Consider the following 16,852-nt stretch of genomic DNA (forward strand, 5'->3'; position numbering starts at 1 on the left):
TTAATTGAGGTCTGTTGGTGTTTTGTGTAACATTGACAATAGTTCTGGCGAAGGCGACGTTTCGACTGGTAAAAATTAATCAGGAAATAAAACAGAAATAGATGTCAGACATCAAATTATTTCTTACAATAGTCGCCGTTACACTCCCGAAAAATACAACCTAAATATTAATAGCAGATTGAAATAAATTTAGAACCTGAGTTCAAGGATTCAAAACTACGTTTATTGGACGAGGGTTACGTACATGGTTGAAATTATGGTAATCATGGCTACTGGTAGTTACGGTGAAATCTCTTTCGTCGTTATATGTTTTTTTTGTATTAGTCTCCGGTTTCAGTAAGATTATGTAACATTTCGGTGCAAAAATGCAAACGAGCAGACCGAAGCTCGATGCCCAAATGGCGAACATCTCTACCGCCACGGTGTACTTTCCTGGAGAGCTCACATAAGCTGGAATAAAAGTTATCCAAACAGCGCAAAAGTTCAGCATACAGAAGGTGATGAACTTCGCATCGTTGAAACAGTCCGGGAGTTTTCTGGCAAGGAAAGCTAGCACTAAACACACAATGGACAACAGAGCAATATAGGCCGACACTAAGTAAAAAGCAATCAATGATCCCATGTCACATTCCAGAATAATGATGTCTCTGTAATGGTTCATGTTTTTCAGGGGGTAGGGAGGTGACACACTTAGCCAGACAATGCAAAGTAAAGCTTGCAAAGAGGTAAGGACGAATATGCCCAACCGTTGCTGCGCCGGGCCAAACCAGTTCATCACTCTGTTATTGGGTCAAGTTGATTTAAAGACAACCAGAACAAGAATGGTTTTCCCTAAGATGCAGGAAATGCAGAGAACGAACACAACCCCGAAAGCCGTGCGGCTCAACATGCAGGACAGGCCGGATGGTCGTCCAATGAATGCGAGCGAGCAAATGAAACAAAGCAGAAGGGCGAATAGGAGCAGAAAACTGAGTTCGGAATTATTGGCTTTAACCACGGGCGTCTCTCGATGCTGGTAGAAAATAGCAGCGGTGGCCAATGTAAAACAGAATCCCACGATAGCAAGAGTCAGTAATACAAAGCCCAGAACTTCTCCAAAGGATAGAAACTCAACCCTCTTGAGAATGCACTCGGTGTTTGCTTGATTAGACCAGTATTCCAAAGGACACTTGATGCAATCCGTGGAATCTGGGAAAATAAGCTTTTAAAATGAAAATCTCTGTGAGCTCTGAACTGCAGAATTGATTGGCATTCCCGCACACTTCAGCACTTACCAGTCACGTTGCTGATCTCACCATCAGCACACTGTGCACAGTTAAAGCAACTTATTGGCTGGCATTTCCGACTGACTTTTCTTGTTCCAGGACGACAGGGTTCTGAGCAAACGGATCGTGGGATCTGTAGAAACATGAAACGTGCTGAGTGTATAAAATCGATGTGTAAGTACAGCAGATGAGCATGTTTTGTAACTGGCATTGTTCCTTATAATTGAGCTTGAGAAGCAGCAGGAAACTAATTGTCCAGTGACAAGAAGAAATTAATTCCTGGGCTATATTATATGTAAGGAATGTGGACCCACACCCAGTTCATGCTGAAACGCCACATTTGATAGATCAGAACTGCCTCATACATAGCAGATAAATTGTGGATATCAAAATCGTGAATCGGTCGCCAGAACTAAGTGAAGAAGGAGTAGTAAACGATTGCAGCTCAACACAGCTCCCCAAAGGAAGAATGTAAACACGTTTTTATTCAATGACTGTTTGGACCTGATCTGGAAACCCAAGCTGGTGTTAAACTACTCGTTTTTCAAGATGAGCGAATAATGATGTGGGAAAAGAGATGGAATGTAGAGTCACACAAGGAAAATATCACATAAGAAAAGGCTACACGATCTTCGAGCCTGTCCGACTATTGGGGCTGATTATGGCGGCTAAACTCTGGTCTCATATCGAACGTGCCAGTTCTCCCTCGCTCTCATTTACTTTTGAAGATAACTATATGGGTTCATCGTAAGGACATGTGCTGGAAATTATGGAAAGCTCCAAGGTGGATAAATCTCCGGGACCCGATGTGATGTAAGGCAGGCTCAGATACGAGGCGATGGAGGAGATCGCCTTTGGCGATAATAATTTCATCATCAATGGGAATGGGCGACTTTCCGGTGGAATGGAGGGTTGCAGAATATGTCCGCTTATTCAAGAAAAGGAGTAGAGTTAGTCTAGGAAATTGCAGACCAGTGAGTCTTACTTCAATGGTTGCTATGCTGATGGAAAAGATCCTGAGAAGCAGGATTTTTGAAATTTTAGAGAGGCATGATATGATTAGAAAGAGTTAGCAGGGCTTTGTAAAAGGCAAGTCGTTGCTTACGAAACATTGATTATTTTTGAGGATGTGACTAAACACATTGATGAAGGTAGAGCAGTGGATTTAGTATATGGATTTTAGCAAGGCATTTGTCATGTTACCAATTGGACCTTGTTTGACAGATCATGAAATGCCTTGCCCACCAGCGAGGGTCATATTCAGCATCGAGCTGTCTGACCAGTGGAATGCCTCAGGGAACATCTGGAACCCCTTATCTTCATGATTTTTATAAATGGCCTGGAAGAGAAAGTAAAGGGATGGGATAGTAAATTTGCTGACCACGGGAAAGTTGGAAATGTTGTGGATAGTGCGCACAGCTGTTAGGGTTTACAGCAGAACTTCGAAAGGATGCAACATTGGACAGAGAAGTGGCAGGTGGAGTTCAACCCAAATATGTGTGAGGTGGTTAATTTTGGTATGACGGCAGAATGTAGTATTAATGGTAAGACTCTTGGCAATCTGGCGGATCAGAAGGATGTTGATGTCCGAGTCCACAGTGCACTCAAAACTTCTGGACAGGCTGACACTGCTGTTAAGAAGCGTACGGTGCATTGGATTGAGTTCAAGTGCGGAGAGGTAACATTACAGCTATATCGACCTTGGTTAGACCCCACATCGAGTGCTGCTCTTAGTTATGGTCACTTCACTACAAGAAGGATTTCAAAACTATTGAAAGAGTGCAGACGTGATTTACAAGGGTGTTGCCTGGATTAGGGAATGTGTCTGAAGAGAATAGGTTGAACGAACTCCACCTTTTCTCCCTGGTGCGGCGGAAGATGAGAAGTGACCAGATAGAGGAGTATAAGATGAGGAGAAGCATTGATCGTGTCTATAGTCAGAACCTTTCTTTCTAGTGCTGAAATCGCTAACACGAGAGGGCACAATTTTAAGGTGCTTCGAAATAGGTACAGAGGAAATATCAGAGGGAATGTCTGCACGCTGCGAGTGTTGAGTGCTTGGAATGAGCCGCCTGTGGTGTGGCCAGAAATGATATGGTATTATAAGAGACTCCTCGATAGGTACGTGGAGCTTACGGAAAATAAAGCGATATGAGTAGCCCTAGTACATTTCTAAAGTAAGTAGAGGTTCTGCACAACATTGTGGGACGAAAGGTCTGTATTGTGATGCACGTTTTCTACGTTTCTATATCTAATAATTTGCCACCGCCACCACGGCAGCACAGAATTTTGGAGATTTGCCATTATCTGAGACAAGAAAATAGAAACATGGAAACATAGAAAACGTATAGCACAAGAAAGGCCCTTCGTCCACAAAGCTTTGCCGAGCATGTCCTTACCATAGAAATTATTAGAGTTAAACTTAGCCCTCTATTTTTCGAAGCTCCATGTTTCTGCCTAGGAAACTCTTAAAAGACCCTATCTTATCCGCCTGCATCTCCGTCGCCGGCAGCCCAGTCCACACTCACCACTCTCGACGTAAAAAAAAACAACTTAACTCGAACATCTCCTCTGTACGTACTTCCAAGCACCTTAAAAGTGTGCTGTCTCGTGCTAGCCATTTCAAGTCTGGGAAAAAGCCTCTGGCTATCCACACGATCAATGCCTCTCATCATCTTATACACCTCTATCTGGTCACCTCTCATTCTCCGTCGCTTAAAGGAAAAAAAGGCCGAGTTCAGTCAACGTATTCTCGTGAGGCAAGCTGCTCAATCCAGATAACTCCCTGTGAATCTCCTCTGCACTCTTTCTAAGGTTTCCACATTCCTCCTGTAGTGAGGCCACCTGAACTTATCGCAGTCCTCCAAGTGGGGTCTGGCCAGGGTCCTGTATAGCGGTAACATTACCTCTCGGCTCCTAAGCTCAGTCCCACGATTAATTAAGGCCAATGCACCGTATGCTTTCTTAAGTACAGAGTCAAACTGCGCAGCCGCTTTGGGAGTTCACGAATGTTGGAAATTATGGATGACTGTTTCCCCTTATTCGATGCAATTGAACTCTTCAGGCACTGACAATATCTACACATTGGAAATATTATGTTTGAATAAAGTCAAACTTTCTTCGAAACTCTTAAGAAAGCAGATACAGACTTACAGGTCCGTACGTTGCATTGTATTATGATAAACCATCATCAACAATGATTGCTTTAATCTGCAATACCACATAGAATAAAACCTAGTAGATGTTGAAACGTTACGGTAACTCATTTCATTCATCGGCACCAGGACCATAGCCCTCCAGAATCCCTTTCGTCCATGTAGTTATCCTAATTTCTCTAAAATGTTGAATTCGAACAGGCATGCACAGGTTAGGCCGCAGTTCGCTGCACATCCACACCACCGTCCGAAGTAATCTTCCCTCAAGTTCCCTTGATGCCTCCTACCTTTCACCATTAATCCATAACATCTAGTTGTCGTCTCACCAAATCGCAGTGAAATGAGCCTGCATGCATTTCCCCCACCTATACCACTCACAAATTTGCATAAGTCGCACTCCTCAAATGTTTACGATCAGCGTCTTATCATTTTCAATTTTTACCTATAACTCAGGTCGTCAAGAGCTGGCAGCATCTTTGCTCATTTTCTCTGCACCCTTTCATACATACAGACGTACCTTCTGCTCTCAGGTGACCAAACCTTCAAACAATACTTCACCTTATGCTTTTTCAAAGGCTTACGGAATTACAACCTGATATCCAATTTTTCCAATGACTGAATTGATTAATGAACACCACTGTGCCAAATGATTTTGCGACCCTATTTGCATGTGATGCAGCGTTCCAGAATTATAATTATGTTTTCAGATCCACTGTTGCACCACACTCGTCAGTGCTCAATCGCTCACGGTGCATGCCGCACCTAGGTTGGTCCTCCCAAAGTGCAATAATCCACACATGTATATTTGAAATTCCACCCCCATTTCCCTTTATTTTTCGCACTTGTTCAAACCCCGTTGTTAGTCCTCCTTGTTGTTCACTGTCTTCCTGTTCTTGGTGCTATCCAGAAAGTTCCCAATCCAGATTTTCACATCTTTAACCATATGGTTGGTAAAGATGACAAGCTCAAAGGATCCAATTATCGGTCCCTGCGGCACGCCACTAAATACTGGTCTCCAGCAGGGAGGCAAAAATCCAACACCACTCTGTCGTTTCTGTTTCTGTGCCAATGTCTTGTCGAATTCATACATAATCAGGAACTTCCCTGGTAAATTCCACGAAAATGTGTGAGATTGGTTCTGCATCGCCTTACATTCACGAAACCATGTTGGCTATTCGACATCTTTCCCTGTCTAAGCAAATAATTATATATATTTTCCCTCAGAATACGTTATAATGAATATTCCACTACTCATGTCACGGTCATCATTTAAGAGTTTTCTCGATTATACGTTCAGTCCTTTTAATACAACAGAACAACATTACCTGCACTCCAATCCTACGGCATTCACCCGAGGGTAAGCATGTATTGCAAATCTGTCTGAGAGTCGCAGTAATATCTGCACCCGCCTTCCACAGGAAACACTTTATTAATCTCTGTGGATTTATTCGTCCTAATATTCCTAACCTCAGCAAATATTCCTTAACCTGTTCTCTTTGCAGTGTCCATGACATCGATGCACCTATAGCTCACTTCTTCAGACTGTATGTCAATCTCTGGACCAAATACAGAAGTTAAATAAAATCTAAAATCTCCATTAGATCCTAAGAACATAAGCCGTTGGAAGGCAATGAGGCCATTTGCCAATCGAATCTGCTCCAGAATCCAATCATGGCTGATTAATTTTTTCCCTTCCTCAGCCCCAATCCCCGACCTTCTTCCAGTAACATTTGATGACGTCTCCATACAGAACCTACCAATTTCTGCCTTACATACATCCAACAGCCTGGCCTTGTAGGTAGTTGGGGTAACGAATCCACAACTTCACCACCCAATCGCTAAAGAAATTTCTCCGCATCTCTGTTTTAAACGGCACGCCTCTATACGAAAGCAATGCCCTGTGGTCCTCATTCCCTCAAGTTGGGAAAACAAATATTTGAGAATCTACACTGTTTCGGCTTTTCAACATTCAAATGGAATCAATTAGATTCGCACACCCCCTCCTCCCCCACCCCCCCCCCCGTTCTTCTAACTTCCATTGAGTACAGGCCCTGAGCCATCAAACGCTCTTGGTATTATAACCGCTTTTATAACCGAATCCTCCCTATAAACTATTCTGAAACTTCTCCAATGCCATTATATCTTGTCTCAGATGTGGACACTGAATCTGCTGACAATACTCAAGGCTAGGATTTACCAGTGCCTTTTAAAGCTTCAGCATCACTGTCCTGCTTTTGTCTTCCCGATCTCTAGAAATGAATGATAACATTCCATTTGCCTTTTTCCTCAGCGACGCAAATTGCAGTTTAACTTTTCATATGTTCTGCACAAGGACTTCCAAGTCTTTTTGGATATCATACTTTCGGATGTTCTCCCATTTTAGAAATTACTCTGCATAGTTATTTCTTCTGCCAAAAACGATGACCAGGCACTTTAAAATATTGTATTTGCACATGCTCCTAAACTATTTCATTCGTTCTGAAGCTTACTTGTATGCTCAACACTTCTTGCCATTTCACTAATCTTCCTATTATCTGCAAACCTGGCAACAACAACATCTATTCCATCATCCAAGTACTTGACATGGAGCATGGTCGCAGCATCAACCACTGTGGATTACCGGTGGCCACTGACAGCCAACAATAAAATGACCCGTTTATTCCTATTCACTTCCTCTTACCTATCAGCCAATGCGCTAATCATTGCAAGTAGCCTCCGTGTATTTCCATGTTTAACGCCTTTAGAAAGTCAAAATATACAACCCTCACCATACCCCCTATCCATCCTACTAGTAAATTCCACAAAGAATTCCAACACTTATGTCAGACCAGCGTCGAAGAATCTACGCTCATCTCTCTAATCTAACAGTGACGCACTCACATCATCGCCACTCATCTTAAAACTCCTATATTATTGGATTTTGCCAAGTGCATCATTTTGCACAATCCAATGCCGCCTTCCAACTGCGGTGCGTAAAATGCGCCTATTGATCTGCTCGCTTCTTTTAGTGTCACCGATATCCAGAGCATATCATCCCTTTCCCAGCCAGGAAAACAAATTTGCATTTTTTCAACTTTTAAAAAGGTCCATATCTTTGCACGCATTTCTTTGCGTGCTGTTATGTAACCGGGACGTCAATTCGGAGCACGTAAAAAAAAACAACAAAAAAAAACAGTCATTCAAATTTAATATAAACTACAATGTTTGAAATGTGCTGCTTAATAAGTACCACATAAAATAGCGTAGTACATTTGTGATGACCAAAAATAGGATCCAGAGTAAAATATATGATGTAAAGTAAATAAAGAAAAGTGCCTCTGACAGTAATACTGGGTAAAATATTGGAAAGTATTTAATGAGACCGTGTATATAACTATTTAGACTCATAACCAACCTGTTGCTGAGTATTGCAATTCTTACTAGATAACAGTGACTACCAGTGTGCTGTAGGGATCGGTGCTGGGTCTATTGTAGAATGACATCCATATCAACCATCTGCATGATAATGTGGTAAATTAGATCTGGGGGATTCGGATGACACGAGATTTGCTTTGTAGCGGATAGCGAGGGTAACTCTCAAAGCTTACAATCGCTATAGGACAGCCGATAAAATTGGTTTAAAATGGCAGATGGAATCCAGTACAGACTGGTGTGATTAGTTGCATATCGGGAGGACAACTCAGCGTAGGAATTGAACGGTCAGCGGAAAGGCACTGAGCAGTCTCTGTGAACGGAGTTATCTGGGTAGAGTTCATAAAGCTGCAGATCCATAATTTATTGAATGTGATGTCTCGAGTGGACAGATCTGTTCAGAAAAAAAATGACTCTATGGTAATTCAATACCGGAAAATACAGGAAGTGGTGCTTGGAGCAGAAAACCTTGAGATTCGCGAACATCTCATGAATAACTGTCAAAATACCTCAGAAAAAATGATGATCGTCGTCCCTCGTGATTACTTCCCCTTAGCCGATACGCTCGATTTGCTCAACCAATCTCAATGTCTGCACTTAACGACCTGCAATCTCTGAATGAAGTCATTCCTCATTTTCTTTAAGTTCGAAAGAAAACACGTTATATTGTCGAGGCTGCAGCTTATTTTGCATTAAACTAGACCATTATTAGTAGTATTTATGTTTCCAATATCACCTATATCACAGGCATGAAACTTTTTTTTTTCTTTTCTCCAACGTGAATGCATGGTAAAAAAAAGCCTTACCATATTTCCGGCAGTGCTCCACATAATTTCCTCGATATTCAGAGTTAGTTCGTGCCCTGCCGGAGCCGAGCCATCATAATATCCGACATTTACTATGTCGACTCCGCCCTTGACATTCGCTTGTAAATTCACGAATTCGTATCTTGGCACTGGGTCACCATTTTCATCAAAATACACGGTTTCTCCCGTTTTTGCTGGGAAGTTCACGGTTCGGATGTAGTGCAGCAACTGGGGAAGAGCGAGGGGTGCGGGGAAAAAGGTAATGGAGGCTGTTCAGTAACAGGTGCAGATTTAGTCCAAGTAACAATTGACATTCAAATTTGCCGTAAATGCGTATGATTGAATTTTGCTGATTGTAAAAACCACATAAAGAAAAGTTGATTATTTGAGACTACGGGGATCATAGTATCCGGCATATATATTAAGAGAGCTGATGCAAAAATCATACTGCTAGTGGAGTTATACTGATATAGCCGTCCAGTTCCAGTTAAATCTGGATGTATCATTTTGCACTTACCTTCAGACATGGTAGCTAACATCTTCAACAGTAGTTTCATCAGACCTTTACCTAAAGGGATTTCTCGCAGCTAGGAGGCAGTTACTTGAAAAGGGAGCTTCTAGACCGTTTGTCCATTGTACGTGGCCTATCGAGCACTACAACCGGAGCACCAATTGTGTATGAAATAGTAAGGAAGGATTAGGCATTAAACTGAGACACAGCCCAGCGGAGCGGTCATCAAAGGAGTGGTTATCGGCGGAGTGATATGCATGGCGGCAGGGCTATAGCTCGGTCGAGCTTCGACAACGTGGATCGAAGCGAGGAAAGCTACCTGTGAGGAATAGGAACAGGAACAGGAAGTATGTCTATGAGCAGGTGTTCTGTACTGGGTGTCGGATGTGGGATGTCCGGGAGACTCCCAGCCTCCCGAACGGCTAAATCTGGGTCAGGTGCGTCGAGCTGCAGATCTTTAGGGACCGCGTTAGTGAACTAGAGATGCAGCTCGATGATCTTCGTCCGGGTAGGGAAAGTGAGCTGGTGATAGAGAGGAGATATAGGCAATTAGTCACACCGGGGCTTCAAGAGAAAGCTAAGTGGGTAACAATCAGCACAGGGTACGGAAAGAATCCGATACTAGAGAGTAGCCCTGTGACTCCAACTTTAACAATAGCTACTGCTGTTTGAGTACTCTAGGGGGAGACGGACAACCTGGAAAGAGCAACAGCCTCTGGTACTGACTCTGACCCTGTGGCTCAGAACGTTAGGGAAGGAAGAACACAGCAGTAATAGGGGATTCTATAGTTACGGGTCAGAAAGGCGATTCTGTCGTGGCAGGACAGAAACACAACGGTAGTTTGCCTCCCAGGTGCCAGGATCCGGAATGATATCTGATAGCGTTTACAATATCCTGATTTGGGAAGGTGAACAGGTAGAGGTCGTGATTCATGTTGGTACCGTCGACAAGGGTTGGAAAAGGGATGGGGTCCTGATAACAGATTACAGGGAGTTAGGAAAGCAGTTGAGAGGCAGAACCTCAAAGGTAGCAATCTCTGGATTTCTGTCTATGCCACGCCACAGTGAAAAGAGAAATAGAGTGAGATGAACGATATATGCGTGGCAATGGGAATTGAGCAGTGCACACTGTTTCAGATTCACAAACACAGAACCTTAGGAAATATGCAGCATAATACAGGCCCTTCGATTCACAAAGCTGTGCCGAACATATCCCCAGTTTAAAAATATACCTAGTGTTTCTACATAGCCGTCATTCTTCTAAGCTCCATATAGCCATCCAGGTGTCTTTTGAAATTACCAAAGATCTTTACTGGGCATGCCACATCAATCAGATTTCAGCCAAAGCAAACAAACTGTTAGTTATCCTTCGAAGAAACCTTCTCTCATGTAGAAAATCCGTCAAGGTCATGGCATACAAGACACTCGTCCGTCCACAACTTGAGAATTGCACGGCAATATGAGATCCCCATCGAGCTAACAAGAAGAAGTCCATCGAAAAACAACAACGCCGTGCTGCTCGCTTTCTGCTAAACGATTAGAGCAAGAATTCCGGTGATACCAACATGAACTCTAACCTTCAATATGAACCACCTGAAACCATCGTACTAAACTACAGTCAATCTCCATTTTCAAATAAGTTCACAACATCACTCTAACAAACATCCAAATTCGTGACAGGATCAGTTGAACCCGAGAGGAATCTGGACCTTACCTACTAGAAACCCCTTCATTCAACAAGATTTGCTACCAGTAGTCCCTCTACCCATGATCAACAAGATAGTGGAATCTTCTGCCGACAGAACTGCGCACTATTTCTGACATTAATATTTTTAAGGGTAGACTTAGTCAAATCAACTTAGGGGATCTAGTCAAAAAGCTCATTTTACAACTTAACCTCCACTCTGTTCACAACGTCTGCGCGTTACAACAACCATACGGCGGTGTTTGTGCGGTAACAAGCAGAAGCAGAAGAAAATCAACACCACGATTTATGAAGCCCAATGTACCGTACGCCTTACACTACTGAGTCAACCTCCGCTTTGAGTGTCCTATGGGATCAGACACGATCACTCTGATCCTCCACACTGCCAAGAGTCTTACCATTAATACCATATTCTGCGATCATTTTTGACCTATCAAAATGAATCACCTCATACTTTCAAGTGTTGAAGGCTATCTGCCACTTCTCAGCTCAGATTTGCATACTGTCAATATCCTACTGTAACCTCTGACAGCCCTCCGCACAATCTATAACACACCCAAACATCGAGTCATGAGCAAATTTAATAACCCGTCCCTTCACTTCCTCATCCAGGTAATTTATAAAAGTCACAAACTGTAGGTGGCCTCGAACACATCCATGAGGCACACCACTTGTCACCGGCGTCCATGCAGAATATGACCCGTCTACCAGTTCTGGATCCACAGTTCTGGCTCCCTTTGTTCCCATGCCTCCTTACTTTCTCAATAAGCCTTGCATGGGGTACCTTATCAAATGCGTTGACAAAATGCATTTCTCGATCATTGGGACGACTTTTGGGACGTGTGACCTGTACAAGCACATTAAACCAAAGGGGTCCAATATGCGTGCAGTGCAGTTTGCTAAGGATAATACAGAAATTTTAAACTAGAATTGCTGGGGGTGAGGAGTCGAATGGAAGAGACGAAGCTCTTGCCCAGGCCATTAAGCGGATGGCTCACAAAAAGAGAAAGATTAGATTCAGTGCGGAAGAGAGTGTAGGCAGGAGATCGAGGGATACGATCAGACCGATAGTTTAAGATGTGTCTCGTTTAATGCAGAAGCATGATGAACAAAGCGGATGATCTTAGATCGTAAATCAGTACCTGGTCTTATGATAAATTGTGGCCAATTACAGAGACTTAAGTAGCTCATGCCCAGATAAGGTTACTTAGACTGCCAGGTTTTACATGTTTCAGAAAGGACGGGGAGGGAGGCAATAGAGGTGGGCGCATGGCACTGCTGATCAGAAGTAGTGTCAGGCTGTAGAAAAGGAGGAAGTCATGGACGGATTGTATGCACAGTCTGAGGCTGGCTCCAAGTTAGAAAAATGAAGTCGTTAATAAATCTAGTGTGTGTTTTGTATACTCGTCAGTATGAACAGGGACATCGAGGAACAGGTAGGGAGACCGATTCTGGAAAAGTGTATACTAACACGGTTGTCGTTGTGGGGGATTTTGATTTCCCATATATTTATTGACACCTCACTAGAGCCAGGTGTTTAGATTCAGTGGACTTTTTAGATATGTTTAGGTACCTTTCCTAACACAATATGTATATATGCCTACAAGAAGAGAGTCTGTACTTGATCTTGTATTGGGGACTGATCCTGACCATGTGTCAGGTCTCTAAGTTGAGGCACATTTTGGAGATAATGATTACAATTCTGTAGCTTTTGCCAGAGAATTGGGGAGGGATAGTAATAGAAAATTTAGGGAAGTATTTAGCTGGAGTAAGGGGAAACCTGAAGCTATCAGACAGGAGCTTAGAAGAATAAATTCAGAACAGATGTCCTCAAGGAAATGTACGACAGAAATGTTCGAGGCATATTTGTGTGCGTTTCTGCATAGGTACTTTCCAATGAGGCAGGGTAAGGATGGTAGGGTACTGGAAGCATGGTATACAAGGGCGGTGGAAAATATAGCCAGAAAGAAAAGAAATGCTTCCGAAAGTCTCAAAAACTAGGTAATGACAGAGATCTAGAGGTTCATAAGGCTCGCAGGAAGGACAGGAATGAAATTGCAGTGAGGTAGAAGCAGCCATAAAAAAGTCATTGGCGTGCACGATGAAACAAACCCCAACGTTTTATAAAAGAATGTGAAGAGCAAGAGAGAAAGCCATGAGATAATAAGACCAATAAAGTTTGACAGTGGAAAGGTGTGTATGGAACCGGAGGAAACAGAAGAGGTACTAAATTAATACTTTGCTTCTGTATTCACTGCGGCAAAGGATCTTGACGATTGTAGGGATAACTTACAGCCGAAGACTACTGGAATGGACGGGATGTACCCCAGGATACTGTGGTGGGCTAGAGAGGAGATTGTTGAGCATCTGGCAATGATTTTTGCATTATCAGTGGGGACTGGAGAGGGTTCAGACGAATGTCAGGTTGCAGGTGTTTCCGTTATTCAAGAAAACGTGTAATTAAGACCTGGAAATTGTGTCTATTTCAGTGGTGGTTAATTTGATGGAGAAAACCCTGAGAAGCAGGATTTATGAACATTTGGAGATGCACAATATGAATAGTCAGCATGGTTAAGACCCTGAGTGAATTTTTTGAGGATGTTCGGAAACACTTGCATGAAGGTGGAGCAGTAGACGTAGTGTATGTTGATTTCAGCAGGGCATTGGATATGGTACACCATGCAAAGATTATTGAGAATGTAAGGATCCACAAAGCAAGGGGACCTTGACTTTGCTTTGTGGATCCAGAAACGGCATGCCCACAGAAGACAAAGAGTGGTTGAAGACAGACCACTTGAAGACAAATCACATGTGTTTTGATCCTTCTCTTTGGGAGTTTTGTAAATGAAATGGATGCGGAAGTGAAGGGATGGTTTAGTAAATCTGCTGATGCCGCAAAGATTGCGTGTTGAAGGCTGCCGTAGGCTACAGCTGGACATCGATAGAATTCAGAACTGGGTTGAGATGTGACAGGTGGAGTGCAACTCTGGTAACTGCTCGATGGTTCATTTTGGGAGGTCAAATAAGATTGCAGAATACACTACTAATAGTAAGTCTCTTGGCTGTAGAGTGATCTTGGTGTGCGAGTCCATAGGACACCCAAATCTGCTGCGCAGGTTAACTTGGTGGCCTTTATCAGCCATGGGATTGCGTTTTATAGCCGCTAAGTAATTTTACAGATATCTAAGTCCCTGTTCGGACCTCACTTGGAGTACTGTGCTTAGTTCTGGTCTGTTCACTACAGCACGGATGAGGAAACCACAGGAAGGGTGCAGAAGAGATTTACAAGAATGTTGTCTGGATTGTGGAGAATGACTTATGAGAATAGGCTGAGATAACTCGCACTTTTCTCCTTGGAAAGGCGAAGGATGAGTGTTGACCTGATAGAGGTGTATATGATTCTGAGAGGCATTGATCGCATAGATAGCCAGAGGCATTTTGCCAGGGTTCAAATGGCTAACACAATTACAGTCACAGTCACAGTTTTAAGGTGCTTGGAAGTAGGTGCAGCGAAGATGTCACAGTTTTCTTTTGATGCAGATAGTGATGAGAGTATGGAATGGGCTGCTGCTGACGGTGGTGAAGGCGGATACGTCAGGGTCTTTTAACAGACTGCTGGATAAGTACATGGAGCTTAGAAAAGTCGAGAGATCTATGTACCCTTAGGGAAATTCTAAAGTAAGTAGATTTTAAGCACAGTATTATGGGCCGGATGTCCTGTACAGTACTGTAGGTGATTTCGTGCGGTAATTTTATTTTCTGCATTGATATTGGTGGCGGTTCAACTTAGATATAACTTAGTATAACTTAGATATCTTTTAGAGGATATAACGCGATCAATGAATAAGGTAGTTGATGTGGATCCCCACCGATAGCCTCTAATTAATCATTTGTGTTTGTAAATTTAAGTTTTTTTTAAAAAAATCACCTTCTAGGCGTGCACGCAACAGCAACATCGAAGGAGCGTAGCTTTTTTTTCCCCAATTCGTCTGTTAGAAGATGTCTCATCAGCATCAGATAATAGAATGGAGTAAATGCTACACGGATCTGATCTGCAGTAGTAGTTCCCTGTCAAACCATCAATGTCCTGCTAATGCCCTCTGCAAACGATCAAAGTGTGAAGTACAGCTATTAATGGAGTTTGCATCTCTGTACATTAGATGCTCGGTTCAGCACATACCGATTACAGTGCGCTACGCATGGGAACATTGGTTCTCAGATGCAAAGCGTAAAGGTATCTTTACCCAGGTGAAGTGAAAAGATTTACAAATGAGCGTTTTGTATCTCTTTTTTATTTAGAGTTTGGACAGCGGCCAGTAGGAGTACGGATTTCACCGACAAGGTCGAATAAATGTAATGCAGAGGGAATTGAAGGGGGTACTGTTGCTGTGGTGTTAGAAAAGCCGATGGATTGGCTATTTCTCAAGAGGCTTGTTCTATAACCGTTGTTGGCGATATAGTTAGTGCAGTAAAAATAGCTCCAGGGGCTGTGTTTGTTCGTGGTGAGGAATGTCGGTGAACTCCTCCACAACCACATCTGTACTACGTGCACCGAGCTGCAAACCCCACGCCGAATGTATTAAAGAACTGGAGTGGCAGATCCATGGTTTTCGGGCAACAAGGAAACATTTAATGATCTTGAGCAGCAACAGGTATAGTCATCCAAGGTTGCAGGAGGCAGCTGAATTGGTGACTGATCGTAGAGGGGAGGGAAGGAATGGTAGTGGACGAGGACTGCAGCGGTGATCCGTGTCTCCCCAGAAAGAACAGTAGATAGGAGAGTCTGTGGACGCGGAAGAGCGGCCCAGATGGCATGTTGCCTCTCAGGAGCTACGGTCAGCAAATTCCCGGATCGTGTAGGCGTTTGAATGGCATCTGGGATCAGCCATTATGAAATTACGGAGCGACCCGGATGGGTTGAGCAGCCCAGTTGTGTATTTTATGTCTTCTGGTCCTATGGTCTAAATAGATGACCTCCACTTCATAAGGCAGATTGAACAAATCATCGATAACGTCTACTGGGAAGTCATACCGCAAGATTGAAACAGGTTGGTGAATACTTGATTGTCAGGCAAGTGAAAGGACAGCAGGGATAAAGTACCACTGTAATCTCCCCTCGCAATAACAAGTTCACCGTTTCGGATACTCTTCCAGAAAGCCGCTGGGACCGGGTCTCTGGCAGTGAACCAGCCGTTGTGGCGCAGAAGGGAAGATGGCAGAAGAGGAAAAGGGATCTGACATGCAATTCCATAGTTAGAGGGGCGTGGCATCTTGGTACATGTTAGTACAACTGACATTTGACAGAAAAGAGAAAAGGTCCTAAAGTAGAGAGCTGATAAGCAGTGTAAAATATCTACCTGGGGAACGCGCAACTAAGTGCCAAAATGTGTAAAATGATGGCAGCGGTATGCTTGGCTGAGAAACTGAGAAACTTTGAGAGCAGGGTTATAGACCCGTGGATCGTTGGCATCTCATCTGTGGAAGATATGACCTGTATGTAATGTACGGGTCATATTGAACCCAGCTGGGGGGCTATCGGGTGCGGGTTGATAGTGTAGTCCAATATCCCTTCGGGTTGGATTGCTTGAACAGTTGCTGAGGCCTTAAATATATATTGCCGGGGGATAGGAACTGGACTGATGGGGTGCGAGGATACGGATGATGGTTCACAAACGGAGGTCGTGTAAAATAAAGCTGTCAACAGGAACAGGCAGAAAGTAAGGAAAATTGCAGTCAATGCGAAGGTTTGCAATGTGAATGGCAGACAAATTTCAAAAGTTTGGTGAAAACAGGATTGCATGTGTTATACTTGAATGCACGCAGTGCAAGGAAAAGACGGATGATATGATAGCCAGTCAGAAAATAGCACGTATAACGTTATGATAGGACGTTGACAGGGAAGAAGATTGTAATTGGGAGCTTAATATCGAACCATACACAACCCATTGAAATGGTAGACAGAGGATCGGTAGATGAAGGAGGAGAATTGTCTTTGATTG

Source organism: Hypanus sabinus, chromosome 2 (genome assembly GCF_030144855.1).
Source record: "Hypanus sabinus isolate sHypSab1 chromosome 2, sHypSab1.hap1, whole genome shotgun sequence".
Classification (NCBI taxonomy): domain Eukaryota; kingdom Metazoa; phylum Chordata; class Chondrichthyes; order Myliobatiformes; family Dasyatidae; genus Hypanus; species Hypanus sabinus.